The sequence below is a fragment of the Telopea speciosissima genome, chromosome 3 (assembly GCF_018873765.1).
Source record: "Telopea speciosissima isolate NSW1024214 ecotype Mountain lineage chromosome 3, Tspe_v1, whole genome shotgun sequence".
Taxonomy (NCBI): Eukaryota; Viridiplantae; Streptophyta; class Magnoliopsida; order Proteales; family Proteaceae; genus Telopea; species Telopea speciosissima.
In genome coordinates, this window is record NC_057918.1 from 12,335,552 (window position 1) to 12,341,368 (window position 5,817).

The window sequence follows — 5,817 nt, forward strand, 5'->3', positions numbered from 1 at the left end:
ATCACCGGACTGTGACGCCATCTCCATTGCTGAGGTTGAGATCTTTTGTCACAGGAAGCTCCAAAGGGCTCTTACATTCACAGATGCAGAGTTGGATGATGAAGTCATAGCAGATATGGAACTTGATGTTTGTATGAGTCGGCTAAGGTTTGGAGAGGTAATTACTGTCAAGGCAGTCATTCTCCGGTTGTTGCTTGCTAGGTAGCTGGATGTTATTTTTGTAATCCACAGCCATGGTCATCATTTAGTAATGGATGACTATGGTGTATTAGTATAATATATATAGTTGCATGTTTCTCAGTTTAGGTAAAATATTAGTACTTTTGAGTCCAAGTCAACTTTAGGAATAAGCAATTTAAACTGGTCTGTTTGAGCATTTCTTTTCCTTTAGCTACTAAAAAGGAGTCTTTTGTCTTACGTATACATAATTTTTCTGTCCCATATCAAACTTTGTGGGGCTCTTTGTAGGCTTATTCTCAAGCACCACCCTCTCTCAAAATATAGTATGTTTATCTGATTGGGAGCTATCTATAAGATACATACGTAGAGTGACCTTAACATGCTTGAAGATTCGTTGGGTGAGTTCCTTGATTTATGAGACAGGCAATTGCTTTTTTTTTAAACCTATTCTTTAGGATTGATCATACCCTGTCAATGATGTATATTACTATTATGTTCATATGTACATTTAAATGCCTAGTGGATAGTTTAATTAAGTGTGACTCAGAGATTTTCTTACATGTGTGGATATCCTTTTGTAAATAATTTGTATGAGTGTACGACCCTCACCTTAGCTATCTTTCCTTGTATTTGTATGCCTTAGTCAATGTTTTACCATTTAGTATACCTTAGTAAATGTATTGAAAATGGCATATAATTATCTGATCCATGTTCATAAAAGTGAAAACCTCTGATAAGATAATCAGGCATGCAAAGATTAATTTCTTCAATTAATTGATACAGAGTACCTCCCTTGCATAAGAAGTATTATCCTGTAATATCTGATGTTTCATAATAGGGTGACACATGTAATTCAGATTTTTGGGGTAGCAATTTGCTTGGCAAATGCTATTGCCCTGTCAGAATTTTAAAGTGGAAGATGTGATCGAAAAAGTGATTACCCTATCCTCCCTTTCTTGCCTTGAGTCTCTTATTTTTTTGTAATGGATGGTTTTTGATAATCAATGTTTGTAACCAGGTCTTTGGAAAATTTATTTCTCCAACCAAGGTAGCCAACATCTTTCTTGGAGCTCATAGTTACCAGTACTGTAAGATGACAGTAGGCATTCATGAATTTGAATGGTTTCCTTGATCCATTTGTATATATGACAGGCATTTTCTCTCTTTCGAGATTACACCAAATCCTCAACCTGATGTTTCATGATTAAGGTTTTCCAACCTTACCGGTTCATTCAGTTGGCCACATCTTTCTTTTCTCATGGTCCATTGTCTTTAGCAGAATCATATTTGAATTTTTAGCATGAGTGTGCCTTTTTTGACAAGTTTGAGTGGGAATCCGGAGCATCTATTGCTGGGTTGGGCTATGCTGTAAAAAATGGGTGTTCCTTATCATATTCTCCTCCCAACTTCAATTCATGCTTTTATTGGTTTTGGAATTTGAATAACTATAAGATTTCATGTATAATTATTCTTTCTATGTTGATGGGCAGGATGGATAGGATGTGATCAATATCTAGAAGGAATTGCATGGCTTGGCTCAACTCTGTATTCTTTTTGTGACAAGAATTTGTTTATCAAACACTTAAATTTTTTCTTCATATTCTCATGGACCAAATTTATTTGGAATGGTCACTTGGTTGCCCTCAAAGCATCGAATGTGGATGGAATTGGTATTACATTCAATTCTTGTTTTTGTTCTGATAGTGACTTGCTTGTTTTGGCTTCAGGCCATAAACTTAACATGAGTCCATGGAGTTTTAATTTATATACCCCCTATTAATCTACCAAAACAAGAGGTCATTTTCATTAGTTTTTGCAAATTTTTATGCGAGCTAGGTTGGCAGTGTTTTCTTTTTATGCTGAAATTATTTTAATTTGGCAATGTTCTGGTCATAATTATCCATACATGTACACAGTACTTGTTTACAGGATGGATTTATAGCTAGCCTCTGTTTGAACACCATTGTAGCTACTTCTAACATGCAGATGAAGCTTTTTAATCTTAGTTGAAGACAGCCCTGTTTAGAGTGGAATGTCCAAGATATGCAGGAGGCATTGCAGTGCGTGTATAGACGCTTAACCAAGAGCAGGGTCTTGCTCCTCAATATCCTAGGCCATTGGTGCAGTGTCTTCAGCCCATTCCTAACCTGCCCTCCCCCCCCCCCCCCTCTTCAACCCCCAACTACTATCTCCACTATAGTTTTGGATATTTTGAAGTTTTCTTTTTGTCAAGTGCGCACATCAGTTCAAAAGGGTTAACCAACCTTTCAAGTCGCAGAATGCAAATAAATACAAACACACACACCCCACCCTACCGACATGGGACTAAACCCCACCGCGGGGCAAACCATGTCTTTTATGGATATTTTGAATTTGAAGTCTTGTTTTGATTCTTGTACTTTTGTGCATATTAGTAGGTCTTTGAATGTTTAGGCTCACTTTATTTCTAAGTGGGCTATTTTAAAGCAGTTCTTGCCTGTTTTGGAAGCAAATTTTGCACAAATGTCCTTCAATTCTTTCCTCCACATTTCCTTTTTTTGCAAACTCGTTTGTGGGGTCTTTGCACAAGGGAAATTTTTTTTTTTGGCACAAATATCCTTCAATTCTGCATTAATAATTTTTGTGAATTTAATAAAACAAGATGCAAGGATAGTGGCAATAAAAAAATGGATTGGATGCTGCGTTAGGTGTACCATTTGAATGGAGTGAATAAGCCCTACAAGAAAGAGTCAGCAAAAAAAAAAAAAAACCTCCTCCAATTGTAAGGGCTCTTAATTAAAACATTAATTAATTAGAATAAGTTAAACCTTTGTACTCTGAAAAGCTTAATCATTATTGTGTGTCAATGTAAAGCCACGTAGACATCCTTATCCACAACTCTTATGGGACCCACCAATCAATGTCAAAGAACTTGACAAAAAAGAAGTGGAATGAGACAGGGATCTTATTTATATCTTAATCTTCTAGTTAATGAGACAGGGATCTTATTTATATCTTAATCTTCTAGTTAATGAAACAGGGATCTGACACGTTGCTTAGTGTGGGATGGAATCTCTCAAGCCAAGTTAATGGGAGCAGAGCAGAGCAGAGTAGAGGGCTATGATTTTATTTCACTCGTACAGAGAACCTAATCAAGCTGTCAGTTTCTTTGGTCTTCTTGTAACATTATTATTGATTCTTGAATCCATATCCATGATGGTGAGAATTTCTTGTTTTTGTTCTTTTCTGGAGAAAGTTTCACTTCACCCACCATGATTCTCTTTTATTTATTGTACGAATTTTGACAAAGATAGGGAATCTCCTCATTGTGGGGGAAGAAAAACCCAACCTTCTTCCCCCCCCCCCCCCCCATCCCCTCCCTCTCTCTCTCTCTCTCTCCCTCTCTTTTGTAGGGTCGTGGCCTGCTGATGGGGATATCACATTGCATGATTGCAGTTTAGTGCTTATCCATGGATCTGTCTATTATTACTGTTATGGAGTTGCCAATGGAATTGTATATTCTATCATTTTCAATTTTTCTAATTCAATCCCACTTGGGTCTGCTTAATAACCTTAAAGATTGGAGCTTTGTGACACCAAAGGCAAATCGAATCGCAGCGAAATCAACATTGTTTTCATATTTTTGAATATATTTACATGATAAACTGAAACCAACTTGAGTCAAAATCAAAATCAAATCAAAACTGATGCACCTTTATTGGATAATGTTTTGAACTCACTTATTCTTATACCTTATTCTTATACCGAAAACCAGTGAAACCTAAACCAATTCAAACCCACTGATTAACAGCCCCATATCAAACCCAACAGAAAGTCTGCAAGACAATTGAATCGCAGTACTCACCAAGCCTCGTAAGACACACAACTTAGAGCAATAAATAAGAGAAGAGGTCATAAGTTGCCCGGTTTGGGTTTTGGAGCCGAAACAGTTTCGGGTTTGGAAACTGTTTCGGCTGCCTAATTCTTTATCTTGCTTCTTATTTTGAGGGTTCCAATTGATTATAAGGGAAATTAAAGCAAAGAGAAGTGAAAATTTAAATTTAAAAAGAAACTTTTGTAATCATTACTTCAAATGATTATATCACTAATTCAATATCATTCTATATTTAATTATTAAGTTTTAGTTTACTTTTACATCCAAATCTCTTGGATTTATAAAGTAAAATAAAAGTGACATTTTAAAAATGTCATCACTAAAAAAAAAGGCCGTACCCAGGGCACAAGGCTCCCAAGTTTAGTAGGGTCTGGGAAGGGTCAAATGTACGCAGCCTTACTCCTGGTTTGACTGTTTTCAGGACTTGAACCCATGAGGCTATGATCAAGCATTCAGCAAGTGAGCACTTGACCAATGCGCCAAGCACGACCTTCAATGTCATTACTAAATATGGTTAGAAATTTAAGTAATTTATACAATTATGTTAAGTTACAATTACAAAATTTAAATAGTTTATATGATTACAAAAGTTTTCCTTGTAAAATAGAAAATTTTCACTTGTTTTACCTTCAATTTCCCTTGCAACCAAACAGAGCCATAATATAGTGAAATTGTGGATCCTCCCACAACCCATAAATCCTCTACCCGAACAACTCTCCCGAATGTTTGAAATGGGGTTTGGTCCCAACAATCCACTCACTACTTTTACCAGCTGTGTTAACTGTGTTACCTCTCCAAATTTTTGCCACATGAATGTTACCTTGTCACGTGTAGCTTGCACCCACACACAGCCCCCTTGAAAGGACTATCCCATCACACAAAATGAAAAATCCCACCCGATCAATGCCCCTACACATCCCCTCATTGACCTCTGTCAGTGCAGGGACCACATGATCGGGCAACGTTCTTCTTCCCATCAATTATTTTCTCATTGTGAGAATTGGATGATAAGAAATCTGTTAAAACTAGAGGGAATTAAAAACCTAGAAATTCGTTGAGACTATAGAGACTTAAAAACTTGAGAAACTTTACTCCTGCCATTCATATTTCCAACCCAAACACATCTTACAAGATCATTTAACATAGGAAACAAAACCCCATAAAATAAGGGGGGTTTGGTGATTCACATTTATGTGAGTTTAGTCTATCCAAAGCTTCACCCCAGAGGCAGAAGGCAGAAGGCAGAAGGCAGAAGGTAAAAGCCAAGCTCCCTACACAAAATCACAAACTTATTAATTGGTTAGGTTGAATGTTCAACTCTCCTCATGTGGAGCTTCCAAAAGAACATAAATTCTTAATTGTTGGAGAAGAAAGAGGTTTCATCGTGCCCTTAAATACAATCCAATGCTTTGAAAACGATATAACAAGTTTTTGTAACTATCTTTTTTCTTCCTTAAAAGGGGAAAATTTTCATACACGGCTGTGTAAGCCGTGTATGTGAGAGTGGGAATTTCAAGGCATTAACTAATGGGTGGGGGTTTATGACTTTTCCATTTCTTTGTGAGAGAGGACATACACGGCCGTGTATGAAAACTTTTCTCAGCTTATAATACAAGAGATAGGTAGATAAGTATTATCCGGCCAACTACCCACCTCCAAGGAATAATAAAAGAGAATGTCAATAAGAAGCTATCTCCAATGTCAAAGATTTTGCTCAGTTTTTTCTATCTCGCTCTCAAAGTTCTCCTAGGTGGGTGAGATGG

The 5,817-nt window shown here is 36.8% G+C and overlaps 1 long non-coding RNA gene across 1 annotated transcript; it reads left to right on the forward strand.

Moving 5' to 3' along the window:
* Positions 1 to 619, forward strand: LOC122656486. Its single transcript, XR_006332112.1, has 2 exons — positions 1 to 157; positions 469 to 619. It is a non-coding gene; the product is annotated as an uncharacterized LOC122656486 (long non-coding RNA).
* The last annotated feature ends 5,198 nt before the right edge of the window (positions 620 to 5,817 follow it).